This window comes from Canis lupus, chromosome 33 (assembly GCF_048164855.1).
Source record: "Canis lupus baileyi chromosome 33, mCanLup2.hap1, whole genome shotgun sequence".
NCBI lineage: Eukaryota > Metazoa > Chordata > Mammalia > Carnivora > Canidae > Canis > Canis lupus.
The window spans coordinates 22272962-22295567 of record NC_132870.1 but is presented as its reverse complement, the minus strand read 5'-3'; the positions used below and the strand labels follow the sequence as shown (position 1 = coordinate 22295567).

The following is a 22606-nucleotide window of genomic DNA, read 5'->3' as shown; positions in this document are numbered from 1 at the left end:
TGAGGAGGCAGGTTTCCACTATTCTCTAGAAGACATTGCAAAGTTTCATGTAGGCAAAAATTCCCATAAAAGTGCAAGCTCTAATGGCTTAAGTGCATCTTGTACTGTTTTGAGCACATGATACATAAAGTGCCTCTTGGAATAATAGAAGCTCATACTTCTTTCTCTCTCCTAGCATGACTTTTAAGTCAACAAGGAGAAAGAATGCCCAAAGACCCTTTGAGGGAAAGCAAACCTCACTCCTGCATTCTGCTACGAATACACTTTATCTGATCATAATAACTTAAGATATGCTCATAGGTTTTCAATTTTGGAATTATTCAGTAGATAAGATTTATTTATTTTTCTTCTTTTTTCAAATATTTTATTTATTTATTCATGAGAGACACACACACAGAAGCAGAGACACAAGCAGAGGGAGAGGGAGTAGCAGGCTCTATGCAGGGAGTCTGACGTGGGACTCAATCCCGGGTCTCCAGGATCACACCCTGGGCTGAAAGCAGCACTAAACCGCTGAGCCACCCGGGCTGCCCTAGAATTTAAGATTGAACTCAAGCTTAGAAGATACAAAATCATGGCAAGGTTAAAAGAAGTTACGGGATGAGAGAAAGAGGAGAGGTGAGAGATGCAGTAGGGAAACTAATGCCTATATTTTACACAAGGGGAAACCCAGAGACACTGTTGAAGTTAATGGAGAAAATAATGGGTTTAATTGTATTATTTAAGGTTAAAAAGAGAAGCAATAAAAGCATTAAAGAGTGATACAGATTATTTAACTTGGGAGGTAGTGTTAGTGAGTTAAATTCCCTTTTACTCATAGCAAGGGGTCAATTAGCCACTATCTACAGAAAAAGATGTAAGTTTATTATTTACAATTATAATAATGAGCCCCAGCAGAACTGAAAACAGAAATATTTAAGGTCATTATCTCTAGCTAGAATCTGGGGTAGAGAGTAAATATAAATCTTAGGTTAGGCTCTGTGAGAGCTTTACCAAATAAATACTACATATATTTTTTTCTCCTTCAAAAAACATAACAAAGCAAATATACGTATAATTTTACTGCCTCTATAGTAAAAGGTAACAAAACCATACCTTATATATGTAATAATGGTTTACAAAAAATTTTACTGAAATTACCATTCCATTTGCCACAACAACCTTGTAGATAAGTTGGGCAGTTATTGTTAATTTTCTCCTTCTTGTAGATATGAAAAACACACTGTTGGCTCCCAGCAAGATAATTTATTACTGGAGAATGCAGTCTGTAAGTGGCCAAGAAGCCTTTGGCTTTAACCCAGGTCTTCAGACATTAGTTCAAAGCCATTTCCATCAGGGAATCTGGCATTTTTTTGCTTTCCTTATACCTGAAAAATTAGATGGCTTACCAACTTTCCTGGAATTACCAAAAAATTGTCATTATGTTAACAAGAAGTCATTCAGTCACCAAAAACTTAAGAGCAAATTATTTTTTCAACATATTAGCTTCATGAGAAAAAAACTTTAAAGGAATTTAATAGGTACATATTTGGTGACACATAATCATAATCAGAATGTTTTGAGCTAATTGAATTATTAAAGCTTACACATTCACTGACACCTAAGCAAATTACATCACTAGATGCACAATCCTATGACAATTTTTCTAAAGTTTAAGCAATGTTATTCAACAGAAATATGTAAGCCACATAAGTAATTAAATTTTTCCTGGTAGTCACATCAAGAACTAGAAGGAAACAGACAAAATTAATTACTTTAACATACATGTTATATATGTATATATAAACTACAAAAGAAACACATTCTTTTTTTTTTAAATGAAGTCTTTGAAATTTGGTGTACATTTTACAATTAAACAACGTATCTCAGTTCAGATTCACCACATTTCAAATGCTCGATAACCAATGTGTTTAATGGCTACAGACTAGGTCCAAATGGTGTAGGGATCCCAATATTGGGATTTAGTAACTCCAATACCCAAAACTGAAAAGGGGAATAGGAAGATAGAGCAATACTTTAAAATCAAGAGTTCAGAGCCAGTCCTTAGTGATGAAACCAAATGTTTGTCAAACTATCCAATTAATTCTTCAAAATAAAGTGTTGCCTGTACCATCTTTATAAAGAAAACTATCTTAAATTATACATCAGTTGCCCTGCTAAACATTCCCACTGTAGTTTTCTTCTTGCAAAATATTACCACCAGGTTTTTATTTTTTAAAAAATATTTTATTTATTTATTCATGAGAGACACAAAGAGAGAGAGGCAGAGACACAACAAGAGGGAGAAGCAGGTTCCATGCAGGGATCCTGACTGGGACTCCATCCTGGGTCTCCAGGATCTGGCCCTGGGCTGAAGGCGGCGCTAAACCACTGAGCCACCCGGGCTGCCCTACCACCAGGTTTTTAAATTTAATATCCTACACATAAACTCAGCAGGTATTTGTGCTTGGTATCCGCAGTGAGGTTATTATTAAGAATATAGTTAAGGATGTGGTAGGACTATTTTACCAATCCCTCATCATGCTGCAGATTTGTAGAGAGGAACCATCTGTGACTGATGGGGTCATTGCTCTCTCTCTCTCTCTCTCTCTTTGTCATTGCTCTCTTGATCATACACTATTAATGCTGTCTTGAGGCTATTTTCTGATAAAATTGCTCACAAAGGGGAAATAAGCTTATGAAAAGAAAAAAAATTGGCAATGATGTGAAAATCAAGCTTAGGTTTTAAAATCCCCAATCCACAGCATAGATTTAAATAGTTACCAGGTGACTGGATGGCATCTGCTAGAGCAACCGTTCTTTGTTAAATTAATAAGTTCTACTCTTGTAAATAGGAAGTACAGTAAAGATAGCTACACATATTAGCTGAACATTATCCATCACAAAATATACACATACTCACAAAGCACACCAACTACATTAAAATTGAAATATATTTGTAAATACAATATAATTGGAAAATATTAAGCAATCTCATCAAAGAGATCCATTTATTCAATACTTTGGCATACATTTGCATATAAATTTATTTTAATAGGCTTGTCGGGATATATTTCTATCAAAGCACCTTTACTATTATGAAATAATTATCATCTGATCTTGAAAATTTGAAAATCAAAACCACCCCTTCTAAACCAAGTGCCACAAAATTCTCTGGTTATGACCCAGTACCTGGGACAGCCTGCAATAATTCTTATGTAGATATAAAATACCCTCCATCCATCTAGTTGACAATGCTGATCAGTATCTTACCCATTCATTCACTCACTCACTCACTCACTCACTCACTCACTCACTCATTTATGTGTAATGTATTTAATTGTTTGTATCTGCCTTGAATCTGTGACTCTTTTGTCATGGTACATGTACAATTAGGCAACCAAAAATCATTTTGAATTGTATGTTTCCGATCTTCTTCCACTTGTATTTCTCAACACTTGAGGGAGATTTCTTGGCCACCGCAACATATTCTGAAAACTCTCTTCTCTGTCCCATCCGTTGTATTCATAAAATACACTTACTTTCTCAAATCTCCTCTAAAGCTTTTCTGAGTAATTTTTCTGCATGCCTGAAGACTTCCTTCCATCTCTCCTTCTTATCTTAATTCCCTATTACAAAATCCCAAAGAACAAAAGAACCATCCTAGCAAAGGCAAAAACCTCCAAAGAAGTAGAACAAAGGGGAATAAATGAAATGGCAAGGCCTCTAACCTCTTTTTTAAATGGGAAAAATAGGAGCATTCATTTTTTTAAAGATTTAGTCAGATGCTCAACCAACTGAGTCACTCAGGTGCCCCAAAATAGGGACATTCATAAATCAGTTACTTTTTGTCCCATTACACATCCACTCAATAAATAATTAGCAACTAGAAATAGTGCCAAGAAGCAAAAATGAGATAAAGATCCATGCTTAAGGGGCTTCAGCCTAATGTTATATATATATATATATATATATATATATATATATATATATATATGGAGAAGATGATTGTTATTAAAATAGCCCATTTAAATTTTATTAGTATCTGGACAAAGGCAATTACTGCAAAGAAGAAGATGGGAAAATTGACAGCATTCTATAATGTAAGATATGAAAATAAGCAAAGGAGATGCAACCTAGATGATTCCCAGGTGGGTGGCTCCCTTCTATGACTAGTTGAATAGTGGTATCAGTTGAAGAAACATAGACGTGGGAGTGAATCTAGTAAGTTTAATTTTGAAGAAGCAGAGTTGGCAATATCTATTTATACATATGTATATCTATCCACATGGAGATGCAGTAGGAATTAGAAGCTTGACTCTCAGGAGAGATATCTCCCTGGAAATATGAACTGAGACATCATCAGCACATGTGTGATGATTGAACGGAGTGAATACACTATCCCAGGGAGAGTTCACACAGTGAGAATAAAACAGTGAAAAGTGCCAACATTTAAAGGATGGGCAGAAGGAAAATCAAGATTGAACAGCCATGGGTGACAAGCCAAGAGAGAGAAGTGTCACAGAGGCAGATGGAGGTGAGCATCACTAGAATACTCAATTCCTGAGTCAAGCATGAGAGTTCCATTCCAACCAATAAATGATATTTATTTGACAGTAACTCTACTCCAGGCTCTCCTCAGATAAATGCCAAAGCCAGTTCTGAGCATTTGTGAATGGATCATTTTAAGCACCTGATATGTTGGAGAAATAACATAATAGGCATTTTATCTAGGCATTTCCCTTAGATTCTAAAGCCTGCATTAAGAAAGTTAATCCCTGCATTACTACCATTAGGAAGTAATATTCCTGAATCCATCTCATTTTCCTGCAGAAATGCCTTCTTTGAGTGATTCTTTGTTGTTATCTCCTCAAACTTTGTAGATAATAGATACACAAAACTCCATTTTGAAAGATACAGATGTGTGTTTGTGTTCTCTGTGAAATTCTAATTGAAAGCATTGCCAGATATGTTGCCCCAGAGCCTTTATATAAAGACTGACACAATGGATGCCTTTCTGAATTTGTGTCAATGAAGTTTGTTTCTGCTGATGAGCTGATATTATTTCCCTTATAGAACAATATGAAACCAACCTATCTTCCATTTTGCCAAAGTTATCAGGAAACTCAGAATCAAGTCAGTACATTAACCCATTAATTTAACGCCTGGTAACAAAAAGATTTACCTTGATATTTCTGTCTCTTTGTTTAAATGTTTAAAGAAAACTTAAATACTTCTTAGATAAAAAAGCAGCTCTGATAACCAACCCCCATCTCTGCTCCAACAGAACTAAGGGACCATTCTGCAGTGGCTCCTAGTGGTTGTTATGATGCAGTGCATGTGTTTCTTGAAAGAATTCCAGACATGAATTACATTAGGAAAAAATTCTGAAGATTATCATATCCTTGGTCCCTCTCACTGTGTACAGTGGCAAATAACTACTAACTAGGTTAATGATGAATCTCTATCAGCCTTGAGAGAACTATCTCAGCACCATAAGTAGTCCTTTTGGGCTGGCAAGTAATTTGCATAACTAAAAGATATGTAAAACAGTGCAATTTTTTATATCTCCACCCACAGGATATTTGAACACCTATACAAATAAAATTTCAAGAGCATACTTGAAAATACTATATTTCCTAATTTAAATATAAAAGTTATTTTAAAATTACGTGTGTGTGTGTGTGTGTGTGTGTGAGAGAGATCATCATTTAAAACGTTGAGATGTCATGGCAGTGGATGCCACTGCTAAATAAGAGTATGAAAAAATAAAGTTTTAGAAAGCCTAGATCATGCCAAAGGGCACATGCAGGGGATGCAGTAAATGAAGCCAACATTGGTAGGGGTAGAATTTGATTTTGAATAAAATGGGAAAGGAATAAAATACAATGATGTGGTTTAAATAAGTTTCTAGAGATGAAGCCTGCATTTTGAATAAGAGTGAATGCCCATTCTTTATGATTTTAATACCATAATACTCATATCCTGCTTGCCTGGACTTACTCTTCTTCTATATCCCTTACTAAGAGTTTTCAATTTATATTTACTATTTAAGTTTATATATCCCCTGAATACACCACTCTTCTGACATCTGCTCAGAGTCCTTGAAAATCTGTGGTAATGCTTCCCCAGCAATTTTCCTGGTAGTTCATTTTGTTATACTCTCCAAGCATTCTTAGTTTATACTTTAATTTCTGTACTTTTCCTCTCTTGGATTTCATCCAGTGTTTAAAGCCATGACTCCAAGAGATGCCAAACAAATCCTGGCTGAGTGAAGCAGCAACATGGCTCAAACTCTAGGTCAAGCGTGCTTATGACCACATACATACATACATACATACATACATCTCTTTCTATAAGTGCACAATAGTTCTCTAGATATTTTCTCTTCTAACCTATCCAATACTATTTTAAATCTATTTCCTTGAAGGAAGCTTTACCCAATTATATAACTCAAATCCACATGCAGTTCTCACAGCTCTGTACTCACATATCTTACGTAGTCATTATCACTCAGCTTATGGTCTACACCCTTCTGAATCTAGTACCATCCATGCATTCTAGGGAAAATTATCCTCAGTGATCCATAAATAACTGCATTTTCAAAACCCTTCCAGTTATCCTTTGCCCTTTTTTTTCAATCACATTTAACTATATATAATTCCCTGACTGTTCTAGACTCTGGATATTACTACATTACCCAGAAATGCTCTTCCTCTTAGATCTTCATCCTTCAGAACTCTTAGCCTTCATGATTTACTCTAAAGACCCCCGAGCATAACCCAAATGTCACTCCATCTGTATCTCATTGCACATTTTACGTTACTCTTTTATATTTCACATATGTGCTAATTACTATTAATATAAAAATATATTTGCACATTGAACTTGTGCTCTTCATATTTATATAGTCATCCCCAAATCCCTAGCTGAAAATAATTCTACCTTGGCATAGTGCCAACCTAAATAGGCACTCTACATTTTTGTGAAAAAAATATTGATCTCAATACAATTTCTTACATATCAAAAATTCCAAATCAAGTTATTAGCTTCTGTTATTTTTTTGAAGATTGTATTTATTTATTTATTTATTTATTTATTTATTTATTTAGCTTCTGTTATATACCCACATTAGTAAGTAGGAAAAAAATGGCACTAGAATTTAATGAAACCAAACTTAATAGTGAAGCTTTGCTTAAAAATTTCTCCTAGCCAATTGTCCTAATAATCCAGTAATGTAACAATGAGACATTCATCCATTTATGAAATGAATTATTTTTGAGCACTTAAGGTATTCCAGACACTGTGAATGTATCAGAAGCAAAATGACAAACCCGACTGGGGTTTCTTGTAAGTGGCAACTTAGAAGTCACTGAAAAGGATGAAAATTTTTACAATTGCCTAAAACTAGAATTAAAATGATGAAATGGGACTGGGAAATACAACTATCACCCCACATGTATTTTGTTTCCCTTCTGAAAAAAAAGCAGATCTGTTGTTCTGCAAAAGTTATTTAATGGAAAGAAAAATATCTTTTTATTTCCTCACTGTCCCACTCAGAAGAAGGATATGAACCAACCAAAACATCGAGTGTGAATCCTGCCACTGTGTGAATTCTATTTTTCTGAGTCAGACAAGATGATATTGTCAAGCTTCTCCTTCCCCCAGGACATCAACCCCTCTTTCTATATCCATGTAGAAAATACAACACTCAGAAAATAACTGGCCAGAAAGTTGGAACAGGTCTTAAGCACAGGCATGAAAAGAGCCAGAGAAGTAGTATATTCTGAGTACTACCCTTTTTCATCTAGTGCACTGATTCAATTCATTACAAAAGAAAGCTGGAATGGGGGAGTTCAAGAAGGGATATCACATGTTGAACTTCAGTAAGATTGCATTGGGTAAAAAGGGTATCAAACTCCAGAAATGGAAATGTGCACAGAAATGGACTATGTGCAACAATTTGGCCTTCTCTCATCATGCACATAAGATGGAATCAACAAAGCAAATAATCAAGTGGCTGGAGAGTGAGATCAAAGGCAACCCATATACTGTATTTGTCTATAAACACCAGGTGTAGATCTATTCCCTTCAAGGAAGAGGCAACAAGCAAGTTAAAGATATCAAACGCAGGACAAGAGAACAGAGTATAATGATGAAGACACAGAAGATCATAAAGCTGATCTACCATAAGAATCAGGGACAAGCTGGAAAAGAACGTAATCTCTATATCACAGAGAAACCCACCTGACAGCACAGGTTAAAAGGCCATGGCAGCACGTAAAAGCAAGTATTCTGAGGATTCCAAGGGAACCAAATACACTAGAAGGATTCACATTTTCTTTTGAGGCAGTAAAGAGTAGGAAAGAAAAAAAGATGGAAAGGACAAACAAAATATGAAGAAAAGTTTTATTAGGAATACAGAAGATGTATTATTTTAATTAGAAAAGAAAACTCCATACAATTAGGCACTAATAAATTTTAAAATCTTGATGAAATGTATGACTTTATAGAGAAATATACGTAGCTCAGACTTACTCAAGAGGAAATAAAAACCTGAAACTGCCAAGGATATAATTTTCTTCTCTTGTGTATACTGTCCTCTTGCAATAAGAGGCTAAAACAGGTGCAACTTCACTTCAAGGAAAAAATGTCTCATCCTACTCCCTAGCCTAACAGACCAGAGTTCTCTAATGGCATTCCACACCAAGCCATATTTCACCAACATGTGTTGTAGACTTGCTTTTGGCTCATATCTTCCTTGAGTGCCTCAGGATGAAGAGGATTGTGGTTTGAGGGAGGATTTAGTTTCTCCTGTGTCTCGGACTATACTAATATCCCAATCTTGCTGTAAGTTACTGAGGACTTTCTAGTGGACTCCTCCTTTGTAATTATCTTTCTGAATCCCCTGTTCTCAATCCTCATTAAGATGTATTAGTTTCCTAGGGCTGCCATAACAAGATACCACAAATAGGGAGTCTTACACAATAGAAATTTCTTTCATTGTTCTGAAGGCTGGGAGTCCAAGATCAAGATGCTGGCAGGGTTGGCTTCCATTGAGTCCCTGCTCCTTGGCTTGCAATTGTCTTCTTGCCACATCCTATATATTTCTTTCTGTACATCTCAATTTTTTGTTATAAAGACATAAGTCAGATTGGACTAGGTCTGCTTAGCAGCCTCATTTAATCATAATTACCTCTTTAAAGACCCCATATCCAAATATAGTTACATTCTGAGGTACTAGGGATTAGGGCTTCAAGGTACGGATTTTGAGAGGACACAATCAGCCCGATGTATTATAGATGAACATAGCATGAGTTTAGGTTTCCCAGCTGCTTAGCCTATGACCTTACACTGGAGTATCTGCTCCATGTGCTCTTTATATTTGTCTACCTGTGACTATGAAAAAGTTGCTTCTTACTTCTATGGATATCAATTTTTTTTCTTTTATAAAATAAAGATTTGACTGGATAATATTTATAGTGTCCTAAAGCCTTACCAGAATCAAGACCCTAAGTCATTGTATATAAATTCAGTCAGATATCACAAAGAAAGGGTAAGATGCTGAAGAAAAAAAGTATGAAATCTCAAAAGAAAGAGATACCCAAGTTTCTTCCACAAAAGTGAAAGCCCCATCTCTCTTCTTGCCCTGCCCTAGAGAGGCGGGAAGCAAGAGAAAAAGGAGAGTGCATCATGCCACACTCCTGCCTTGACTTCTAAAGCTCTCAAGGAAGCCTGTGTATAGGCAATCAGATGAGGACTTCTCATTTTTCACACACATATTGAGCACAAGATGTTATTGTTATTTACCTGCCTATTTACATAAATATATTCAGACCTTCTTACATGTATTTATACAGTTTACAGTATTTATTTTGCAAATACTATGTTTGTTGTTTGTTTGTTTCACTTTTAACATCTCTGAAAATAGGATGCATCCTCAAATCACTTTGGCCAGCTGCAGTTATGGTGGAGCTGTCATTGCCAGGGCATGTGTATATAAATAAACTGTAAAAAAATAATAAATCTCACAATAATGTGAATATGCTTTATGTCACTGAACTGTCCACTTTAAAATAGTTAAGATACTAAATTTTACATCATGTATACTTTCCCACAATAAAAAATACAATAAATAATTGAGAAGACTCAGATTCTATAATGAAGACATTTATGAAATGTACTAAACAATTTATTTCACTCTCTTCATATGTGTACAAGAGTAACATGATAAAAACCTATGTCTAAATTAGACTAAATAACATCTTCTCGTAAATATAGAATAAAAATGATCAATTATTTAAAAAGCTTTATGTCATAGTTAATTGGAAGTTTTTTATTCTCTAGAGGTATACGAAATGCTGATGTGTCTGACAATCGATACATCTTAAATTCAATTAGATACACTATTTAATGAGGTCCTACTATATGTCATGCACTGTAGTAAGAACTGAGAACATAGAGTGAAAATGGATCCTGCCCTTAGTACATGTAGTTATTAAAAAATATAGTAAGAAAAATAATTAAATGAAAGATGGTGCTTAAGAGGGGAACATATATACTCTTGGGCCATATCTCAGTAGGCTCTAATCGTATCTGGGCCATCATAGACACCGTCTTTGGAGAAATGTTATCTTAGCTAAGAGAAGATGAAAAGCAGTTAACCAAGAGTGAAGAAAGAATGACCCCCACTGAAAGGAATGGCTTTCGCACAGGCCTGAACCTAAGGATAAGCATGGCTAACTGATAAAACTCAGAAAGTCCAGCATAAGTGAAGGAGAGAAAAGGGGAGGAGACAGAAAGAAAGCCAGAGGGGAGGCCAGGGTGCATGGTGGCACAAGCCCCTTGTCTTCCCAGGTTACCAAGGCTGAGTGTTGATAGTCCTAGTGGCAGGTTGAGGGAGCTGTGCACAGCCCTTACTCAAGTAGGTTGTAGGAATTTCCTCTGGGTCTTTTTTAGCAAGCCACCTGTGATGTTTCACAAGTTCCCCTCACATGCAAAGGTGCTTTGTGTTGCATGAACTCTGTCTTAATTTAGCAGTTTGAAAAGCCTGCTGCGCAATTGATGCATTAAAATTCCAACACTTAAGGAGGTCCTAGTATGTTTATACATCGGTCTATTTTGAGGCCACTGTCTTTTCGGTCAACCTACTGCTCTTTAGTAGTCTAATGCCTGAACAAGATGCTTCTCTAGAAAAAGCAATGTCCTTAAAATATAGTTGGAATTTTTTTTTCAGCCAAGCAGATTAATCTTTGAATAATATGGGTTATCTAAGAAATTTTAAATATTATACACATTATCCTCCATGTTAACCATTTACACTTGTATACAATTCAATGTTAGTCTGATTGATGTACTTGCATAGATTTTGCCTCCACATATGAAGACAATACAACAAAAGTAAAAGCAACCATAATAATGTGGATGGTTGATTTTGCCCAACAGCTTGACTGGGCCATGGAGTACCTACGTATTTGGTTAAACACTGTCATAGTCTATTTGGGCTGCTATGACAAAAGTACCATAAAGTGAATGACTTATAAACAACAGATATTTATTTCTCACAGTTCTGGAGGCTGGAAATCCAAGATCAAGGCATCGGCAGATTCAGTGTCTGTTGAAGACCTGCTTCCTATATGGCCATCTTATTGCTATAAACTCATATGGTGGAAGGACAAGGGATCTCTTTCTCCGCAGTCTCTTTTATAAGGACACTAATCCCATCTACAAGGATTTCACCCTCATGACCTAATCACTTCCCAAAAGTCCCCACCCCCTAAATCATCATCTTAGGGTTTAGAAATTTAACATATGAATTTTGAGGAATATAAACATTAGTTTTGAGTGTGTCTGCATGAGTGTTTCTGGAGGAAATTCACATATAAATTGATAAACAGAGCAAAGCAGATCACTCTGCCCAGTATGAGTGGTGCTCATTGAAGCCTGAATAGAAAAAGAGGCTGAGTAAGGAGTGTTTTCTGCTTGACTGCCTTTGAGCTGGGACATAAATCTTCTGCCTTTAGACCCAGACACAGATTATAATCTACACTATTAACTCTCTGGGTTCTCCAGCTTGCTGACTGCAGATACTGGACTTCTCAGTCTTTATAGTTGTATAAGGCAACTCCTTATAGTAAATATGTATACATAATCTACACATATGTAGATACACATATATACACATACAGACATATATATATATTGTTTGTTCTGTTTTTGGGGGAACCAAGGCTACTTCAAAAGCTACCAGAATAGAGCCCTTCATAAGTTCCAGGCCTTGTATTAAGGTATTTACATTAAGTCCAATCAGCCTCGTAAGCAGCTATAACATAAGTACTATTACTATTCTCTATTTTGAAGTTAAATAGAAAATGAAGCTTAGAAAGATCAGGTCAGCTAATGTATTCAGCTTCCTGAAAGCAACATGGTATATTTATCTATTTTACAAACACTGATGTGGTACATATACCAAACATGGTTCTGAATGTTCTGCAAACAGTGCTCACTTAATCCTCCCAGTAACCCTGTGGGGCAGACACAGGAAAGCTGAGTAATTTATCATGCAAGGCATGAGAATGGAAATTCAAACCCTGATCATCTGGCTCTAGAATCCTGAGCCTAGTCACTTGTCTCAGCCATCGGAAGCCAGACTAGCCAGCAATTTCCATTCTGTGAATTGTCAGCGTTATCCCCTTGGTTGGATCATTTCATCAGAATTAAACCCTGAGACTAAATTTTCTAATCTGTAAAATAGCAAATACAGATGATGCTGTGAAAATCAAATGAGATGATACACGTTTCATCATTATTGTAGTAGTCATTGCAGTCATTCTCAGTCCATCACTTTGTAACAATTATTGTTATTTCTAATGATTTATATTTGTTATATGCTATGTTAACACTAGTTTGAAGATTAACCTTCACCTCTCTAGAAGCGTTGTTAAAAGTATTGCACACTGGGATGCCTGGGTGGCTCAGTGGTTGAGCATCTGCCTTCGGCTGAGGGTGTGATCCTGGGATCCTGGGATGGAGTCCTGCATCTGGCTCCTCGCAGGGAGCCTGCTTCTCTCTCTGCCTATGTCTCTGCCTCTCACTGTGTGTCTCTTATGAATAAATAAATAAAAATCTAAAAAAAAAAAGTATTGCACACTGTCATCCTCTTAAGAGGCTCTGTGTAAATGAAGCTTTATCACCTATTGCTTATTTTGCAGCCTTGGCTCTGCCTGAGTCCTCAGCAAAAACAAAGAAGAAAGGAAGGACCAAGGATCAGGGTGAAATGCCAAAAGACAGAGAGATGGCTTGGAAATCCATTCTGAGTTGAAGATCTCTTTCAGGAGGTAGAGCCAAGGTTTACGTTGCCACCACCCCACATCCAAGAACAGAGACCATTATCTTCCAGTCTGTCTTGGGGTTTGAAACTAGTGCCAAATACAATCCAAATGGACTCAGTGCTGCTGTCTAAATTTTATCTTTGAGAATGGTACAATCCAAGTAGACTACCCAAGCAGAGCCATAAATGAAACAACAGTAAGCATGTAAACATTAATCACAAAATATCCATGTTCACCACCAATTAAGCATATCAGGGAGGTAAAAATCTTCCCATCTCACCTATAACTGTAGAATACTTGGCTTTATGATTGACTGACTTCCTACCTGAGTTTGTTCTCAGCCCTGGGATGTTTTATCAGCTCTGCTTCCTTTTCTCCAACTCCTATGCCTCTAGGAAAACTTTGGGGTATTTTTCCAGCTAAAGTCAAATCCTCAGTTGGCTGAATACACTTTTTTTTTCTTTCTCATCAGCTCCCACTCCAAAATGCTTTAATCCAAAAAAAAAATGTGAGTTGCCATGGTGACTCCTATTGTAGTTGCTAGAAGCTTTTATAAGATGCAGTCATCCTCTTATTATATTTCAGTTTTTAAGATTTCTACCAACAACAACAACAAAATAAAGCTTCATTTGCTAGAATAGGAAGTGGAGTGCTTAGCAATTTGCATGCAAAATGAAAGAGAGCTGGGGAACAGGTATCACAGGGCCCTCACAAGACCCCCAGGGAAGAGAGCCTTCAAAGCTGACTGCAGAACGAGGCATTTCCAAAGGAGCAGATGCCAGTACAGAACACAGATCCTCCTGTTTTTCCTAGCTTAAAAGATCTTCTCAATTTCCAGAGGTCTAAATAAATGACTCAGTAAGTCAGCCAAAGGAAATCTCTGATGTGTACTTGAAAGACCAGGGGTCCGCAAACTATGGCCCACAGGCCAAATATGCTCTGCCACCTGTTTTTTAAATAAACACAGGCACATAGACACGTCCATTCCTCTATGTGTGGCCTACGGTGACTCTCACACTACAGTAGCAGAGTTGAGTAGCTGCCCCGGAGACCTTATCACTTGTAAGCATAAAACATTTACTATATTGCCCTTTACAACAAAGTTGGCCGATCCCTGCTCCAGGGCCTGGAAGCGGTAGAAGAGTTAAGGGAGAGGGAGAATGGCCAAAGCATATTTTGGAATCCCAAGGCAGAAAATCAATGGGCATCCAAACACCTTGTTTACATCCAGACTTCGGGCCTTAAGACATGGGACAAGGCCGACTTCCCTGCTGTGTTTGCTCAGGTCCTCTGAGGAGCCTTTGCCAAGAGAGTGTTAGACCACAAGAGATCTGCTGGAGAACAAGACAACCCTGTGAGGGCAGAGCTGGGTGCGCTGGAGGAAACAGGGGAAGGCTTCGGGGTGGCCTGCAGGTGTGACTCCAGCAGAAGGAGAGGGAAAGGAAGGAGGGTTGGGAGGCAGAGTGTCAGGCTGCAACCCAGCCAGGCCTGCAGAGTCTGCGGCCAAAGTCAGCGGCGAGGAGTCCCGGCCCGGCGGCAATGGGCTTTCCCTCAAGCGGAGCGTCGGCGTGGCCCTCACCCCACTCCACCCACGCCCCCAAAGTTGACTTACATGCAACCTGCTCGGGACTGTTGAGATGCTGAGGTGCGTGCAAGGCGCCACGCTGAGGGCTGTGCGGGGAGGAAGAGGACAAAGGATACAAAATTCACTGAGAAGTGAAAAGTGGGGTGAGGGTAACCTTGGCATTGCTGACCAGGGAACAGTGATCTCTGACTTTGCCCTGCGATTGCTGGTTAGGCTCTCAGAACCCACATAAACCTGGAACAACTCCCCTCCTGACTTTGTTCCGAGCCCTCTGGCTACACGGCCCGCAGCCCCGCAGCAGAAAGTGTCCTTGGTGGGCTGGTTCTCAAGTCCCTGCAGAGGAGGAGCTGGCACCCAACGCAGAGCAGATATTCCGCACCACAGGTGGGAAGGACGGCTGACTGCCCTGAGTTGCCCCCTATTATTCCCGCTTTACAATGGAAACAGGCAGGATGAAAGAAGAGAGATCAGAAAGGTGAATTCACATATTATTTCACACAGTGCAAAGGTTTGCATCCTTTCTTTCTCTGTCCAACCTCCTTGTGTTAAAATCTGACTGAGGAGTCACTATGACCACTAACTGATAAATAAGTAATAAAGCCCAAGATCACTCCCAGAGTACAGAAACGTTGTTAAATAAATATGTAAATGGATTGGGGTTGGTACCTCTCCTGTCCCATGTGTTTTCTCTCTGCTCAAGCAACCTGGAAGGATGACCTGGAATCTCAAAAACCTGTTTGGCTATTGCCTTAAAAAGCGGAATTCTTCTAGAATGGCACTTTAGTTTCAGAATTAAACGACATCTTTCTTCCATGAAGGAAAATCAACAGGTCAGCCTTCTTCTTCCATTGTTTTGTTTGTTGGTGTTTGTTTGTTTTTTTTAAGATTTTATTTATTTATTTGAGAGAGAGAGAGTGAGTATGAATAGAAGAAGGAGAAGCAGACTCCCTGCTGAGCAGGGAGCCAGAAGTGGGGCTCTATTTCAGGACCCTGGGATTATGACCTGAGCAGAAGGCAGATGCATAACCAACTGAGCCCACCCAGGTGCCCCCCCCCATTGTTTTCTTACTGATACTTTAAAGATAAAACCAACAGATCCAGAAATTTGTTCATCTGGAACTGACGTCACCATTCACGTGCCCTTATTCCTCACTGCCATTTATTTTTTTTTAAGATTTTATTTATCTATTCATGAGAGACACACAGAGAGAAACAGAGACATAGGCAGAAGGAGAAGCAGGCTCCTTGCAGGGGGCCTGATGCAGAAATTGATCCTCGAACCCTGGGATCATGACCTGAGAAGAAGGCAGACGCTCAACTGCTGAACCACCTAGGCGTCCCTCCTCACTGCCATTTAACAAAGCACTGCCACGCTTGTGCAATTCTAATTGGTATTAGAAAGGACGTAGAAAAAGGACAAATAACTTTCTGCTGCTCCCCAAAAGTTAAAAGCCGGTAGCTTTTATGATTTTCTCTCCTTAGTAATGACTTTCTTAATGACAGCTTGCTGGTAGAAATTCTCACTAATATTACAGAAAGACAGACACCTGAATGTCCAAACTTTCATTTATCAACCATTATACAAAAAAGCAGCAAGAACTATATTAATAAACATCATCTTTGCAGATATATTTTTAAGGTCAATCATTCATAACTTATGTAAGACCCAGAACTTCCTGATGATAGTAATTTTGTAAAAATGCATTCTGAAGTTGAGCCTCCCACGATCTCACCACCCACGGCACCCATTCCAGGAAGAGCAAGGGTGTGGAATTCAAATTTACTGAAGATTAATCAAACATGAATAATTTTAAAGGATCATAATTAAAATTAATAAATGATTACAGCTGTCAATATATAAAGAACTCTATCCTTAAGACATTTGTTCTTTCTTCAGTCTTTATTATACATCTGTGCACACACACACATATATATGTATATAGAGAGAGAAATTTATAGATGTTGATATCAATAATAAAGTTATTGATTAAAGAAAAATCAATAGACATTTCCTCTGTGCTGAAACCTGCTTCATTTGAGGTCAGTGGTTTCCAAACATTTTAGTGCCACATGCCTTTTAATTATTTTTCTTCTATGTATCCCATGATTTGAAAATAGTCCATCAAATGACTAGACTTAATTAAAATAGAAATTCATGTTTTCCATTTCTATTCATCAAAGAACATGTAAGTGTTCAGCAGAGCTTCCACATACTTTACACTAGTCACCTCATCACCATCAGTTGATATAATTTTAGCTTGAAGACAAGAGACATGGTTTCAGCCAGCAGCTAGAGCAGCTTTATTAGATATAAAGTTTCCATAAGGTTGTTTTAAAAAATAATGAACATTACCCGCAGGTCTCTGTTGCTAACTTCACAAATACTCGAAGACCTAGGACACTGTTGAGAAATGTTGCTCCAAGACAACAGAGTTCTTTCTCTACCTTTTCCCCATCCCAGTATTAGGGAGATACAACCCACTCTTATAAGTAACTATTGATCACAGTGGCAGAGTCTATCCATGCTGCCCCCGAGACAAGAATGTGCTAGAATCTCTAGGAGAAAATGGGGCCTGTTGAGAGGAGAGAGTGTGTTGACAGTGTCACGGGTGACTCTGATTCAACCTTCATTTCATCTCCTTAGTTGAAAATGACTGCTGGAAGTTATATAATTCCTGAAAAGAAAGGGAGTTTATTCAGTTATGAAACTTAAACCCTTTTCTATGAACCTGAGATGTGGCTGGATTACTAGGGAAATTCTCGTGATCTGAAATCTTTTCATTACTTTCCCCAAACTTGGAACAGGCAAGTCATATCATCAGTCACTCCCAGAGTCCAATCACTCTGAGAATACAGTGCTGCTCTAGAACTCCTAAACACTGAGTCTGGTGGGTGACATTGATGACATTATGAGCACTCAAATATTACCCAACCCTCTTTAAAAAATACAGGAAGGGGGGCTTTCGGGGACCGTGGCCAAGTTTCACCAAGTTTCCTCCGTATGCTCCTTTCATTCCAGCTCCTGGGTGGCCTTTTGCTTTGGAGGAAGATACTTTGAATTTCAGATGCTAAGATAAATCAGCATGAGGATACACACTGTATGTAGGAGGCAAAGCTTATTGTCCCTTTCCCTGTGATTATGAAAATGCCTCCCACACTCCCAAACTGAACATTCCAAATGAAACAATAAACCTAAAATCCACCAATCTATTTTGGAAATGGTAGTCTTAGATGTGCACGCAGTCGATTTTTGCTGAACTTTGATAATCTGCCAGTATCTTCATCATATTTTCCAGGGAGCTTGTTATTAGCTGTACTCAAAGCACATGGACACCTTGGATACATTAGAGTAATCCCCATAGCTTTATCTTTCAAAAGATTTTTGAGCCAGAGCTTTGGCTAATTTTATTTTCCAGTGGAAGTCCACCCCTGCCAAGGATTCAAAATTGGAAGCATTCCCAAAACCAAGCTTATTTACTTTCAATACGTTATCTTCCTCCTTAAAGTATTGCCCAACATAAGAGTTGTGCAGTATTTAAGCTTGTAGCTTATGAAGTTAGCTTCAGGTAATCAATAATTTGTATTTATGGAGATAAGAAAGATAGAGCTTAGAAGAAGCTAAAGACATAAAGAGAAGGTAGCGTAAACAACTGATTTCCAAACTGAACAGGTAGGTAAGTTATATCTAGCTAACAAAACAGCTAGAGCCTATATCCACCAGACTTGATTTTTTAAAATCGGAATTCCCTGCATAGACAACATAATAATGCATAAATGTGCTAGAATAATAGACTCACTCAACAAAATACACAGGGTATTGAAGCTTCATTACTCTGAGACTCTATATTTCACACATGAAGGAACTAAGGCACTGAATGGTTAAATGTATATTTCAGGTCACACCAGACCCCAGGCCTTTAGGGTTTAATTTCTTGCCATCACAATACCTAATTCCATTTGATGATCCAAAAATGCATTTGATTCTTTATCGAAAAAGACAGGAGTGGAATGAGAAGCAGTGATTCTGACTGTGGAGGCCACCGAAGAACATAGCAAGTAATGATGTAGGAGAGACGAAGTGTTTATCGTAGGCGCTGTGGTCATGATCCTGCGGTGTGCGGTGCCACGTTAAACTCCTTAGTTGGAAAACTTCTTGAACTAAAGCTCATGAGAATAAAATATTGATTATTTTTTCTCAATAGAAAACTGACTGCACGTGTTACATATGAAATAAAAATTAGCTAGTCTGCATCTGCTTGCTTGCTATTCCTCCACTTTGGAAATACAAAATTGAGAAGAGTTTTCTTCAAAATTAGACATTTTCAATGCAATGTAAAGTTCTCTACATGGTTACATTTTAGAGATACAGTAAAATCCTAATAAGTTTATCTCATTTATTGACATGTGACATAAATAAACTTAATTCCAATGTCAGTACAATTGTTTCTGAACTTCTGATGATCCTCTAATGATGATGCCTCATTAAAATATAGGAAGAATAGGGGCACCTGGGTGGCTCAGTCATTTAAACCACAGACTTTTGGTTTCAGCTCAGGTCATGACCTCAGGGTTGTAGGATTGTAGGGTTGAGTGCCACGTTGCCCCACATTGCTCCACATCAGGCCGCATGTTGGCTCTATGCTATATGAGGAGTCTGTTTGAAATTCTTTCCCCCTCCTTCTCTCTACCCCTCTGCTCCTTCCCCTGTGTTCTCTTTCTTTCTAAAATAAATCAATAAGTAAAATCTCAGGACTCCTGGGTGGCTCAGTGGTTGAGAGTCTGCCTTCAGCTCAGGACATGATCCCAAGGTCCCGAGATGGAGTCCTGCACTGGGGTCCCTGTGGGGAGCCTGCTTCTCCCTCTGCCTATGTCTCTGCCTCTCTCTGTATCTCTCATGAATAAATAAATAAAATCTTTTTTTAAATATATAAATAAAATCTTTAAAAATATATATGAAGAATAAACTTCTGGCACTTATGACATTGTATGGAAATTGAATTATATTAGAATATATCCCCTATGAGTTCCCTGAGAACTGTAACAATATCTTATTCACAGAATCTAACATTGAAACTCAACAACATCAGATTCCTGTAATACTTAGTACAACGATTTTTATTCAATTGAACTGAATATAATTTTTTTCTAAATGCAGAGGATTGAATATAGATTAGATGTTTGCATTTCAGAACAGAAATTATCAGAAAAGTGGGGCACCTGGGTGGCTTAGTCAGTTAAACATCTGCCTTGGGCCCAGGTCATGATCCCAGGGTTCTAGGGTCGAGCCCCACATCAGGCTCTCTGCTCTGTGAGGAGCCTGCTTCTCCTCCCTCTGCCTGACATTCCCCTTGCTTGTGCTCTCTCTCTCTGTCAAATAAATAAATAAAATCTAAAAAATAAATAAATAAAAGAAATTATCAGAAAAGTAAATCAAAAGGGGATCCATCGCTATTTCCTGAGTGCAGTGATGGCTCATGTGGAAGAGTTAACTGCCCACCCCCCACATTACCAGAGTATAGAGATGACATTGAAAGTGGCTTCACAATCACAGAATACATATCCCAGCCTTCACTGCAGGTGGATGGGAACATATGACTAATCCTCATTGGATTATGACATCAGTGAGAAATCACTTCCCTCGTGTTAAGCTAGACTACAAAATATCACTGTGCCTACCAATTCTTTTTGTGAAACTCCACACACAAACATCATTTTCTCCTGGATACACTGACCTGGTAGGGTTAACAACCTGTCACTCAGAGTTGCAATACTGCTTTTGAAGTACTGTATTTATGCAACAGGATTTGCACTTTTGGCTGAATCCATTATCAAAGTGACTCTGTTGACTTTTTTGCTGGTGGCAGATCTTGGAAATGTTTACCCAAATCTTTATGAAAACATCATTATTTTTCTCTCCAGTCAAATAAAGGTAGCTATCCTTTGACTTTCCTCCCTTCCTCCCCCTTCATTCTCCTTGTGTTATCTCCTTCTCCTTAGATTCTTTAAATACCTAAAGTTTTTTTCTAACCAAAAAGCTTAACCTTTCACTGAATTTTTACAATAATAAAATTAGCACTTTTTAAATTTTTTATCGTAAATTTATTTTTTATTGGTGTTCAATTTGCCAACATATAAAATAACACCCAGTGATCATACCGTCATGTGCCCACTAAGCGCCCGACACCCAGTCACCCCCACCCCCCGCCCAGCTCCCCTCCCACAACCCCTAGCTCGTTTCCCAGAGGTAGGAGTCTTTCATGTTCTGTCTCCCTTTCTGACATTTCCCAGTCATTTTTTCTCCTTTCCCCTTTATTCTCTTTTACTATTTTTTATATTCCCCAAATGAATGAGACGATATAATGTTTGTCCTTCTCCGATTGACTTACTTCACTCAGCATAATACCCTCCAGTTCCATCCACGTCGAAGCAAATGGTGGGTATTTGTTGTTCTAATGGCTGAGTAATATTCCATTGTATACATAGACCACATCTTCTTTATCCATTCATCTTTCGATGGACACCAAGGCTCCTTCCACAGTTTGGCTATTGTGGACATTGCTGCTATAAACATCGGGGTGCAGGTGTCCAGGCATTTCATTGCATCTGTATCTTTGGGGTAAATCCCCAGCAGTGCAATTGCTGGGTCGTAGGGCAGGTCTATTTTTAACTCTTTGAGGAACCTCCACACAGTTTTCCAGAGTGGCTGCACCAGGTCACATTCCCACCAACAGTGCAGGAGGGTTCCCCTTTCTCCACATCCTCTCCAACATTTGTGGTTTCCTGCCATGTTAATTTTCCCCATTCTCACTGGTGTGAGGTGGTATCTCATTGTGGTTTTGATTTGTATTTCCCTGATGACCAGAGATGCGGAGCATCTTCTCATGTGCTTGTTGGCCATGTCTATGTCTTCCTCTGCGAGATTTCTTTTTTTTTAATAATAAATTTATTTTTTATTGGTGTTCAATTTGCCAACATACAGAATAACACCCAGTGCTCATCCCGTCAAGTGACCCCCTCAGTGCCCGTCACCCATTCACCCCCACCCCCCGCCCTCCTCCCCTTCCACCACCCCTAGTTCATTTCCCAGAGTTAGGAGTCTTCATGTTCTGTCTCCCTTTCTGATTAAAATTAGCACTTTTTCTATGCCTGATAAATTGCTGACAAATTGAAGGAGTAGGTATTAGCTTGGATGTTATTTATGATTATGTCGCATTTGCCACTGCATGTAAAACATAGGGACTTCAGACCTGTCAGTGACATCAACCATTAGAAAATATTACTGTGGTGCTGATCCTTTAATGAGACAGTAAATAGGCTGCCTTTGGAAACTAGAGTAACTCTTTGATGTTATAAAGATGTACAAATCAAATTTCCTTTGTACGTATTCAGCACAAGTTCAGATTTATGCCTTTAATAAAGCACAGCAGCGATCTGGTTGCATATCTGAGAACCGCCAATGTGCAGTAGAATTTTCCCTGTGGGTGCCATTTGCCTGCAAGCCATAAGAATAGAAGGCTACATGGTCCCAATGGAGTGAAAACATTTTCCAAACTCCTGCTGGTAAGTCAACACTGAAATGGACTTCTAATGAGGAACAGGGCACTTAAAAACTCTGGGATCATTTACAGACCATTTCTATCTGCAAACATTTGTTGTTGGCTAAGTGCTATCCTACTTCAAGAAATGTTAATATCTGGGACACCTGGGTGGC

General features: G+C 38.3%; 1 protein-coding gene across 2 annotated transcripts in view; it reads left to right on the top strand.

Moving 5' to 3' along the window:
- The window catches only part of EMCN (endomucin), a 119891-nt gene extending 106463 nt beyond the window's left edge, over positions 1-13428 (top strand). Inside the window, exon 12 of one of the 2 annotated variants that reach the window (XM_072810617.1) lies at positions 13191-13428. The gene's annotated coding sequence lies outside the window, so the exon portion shown is untranslated. Of the gene's footprint in view, positions 1-11546; positions 13119-13190 lie in introns of those variants that run through there. The other variant, XM_072810618.1, reaches the window with a different exon arrangement.
- Positions 13429-22606: the final 9178 nt, after the last annotated feature.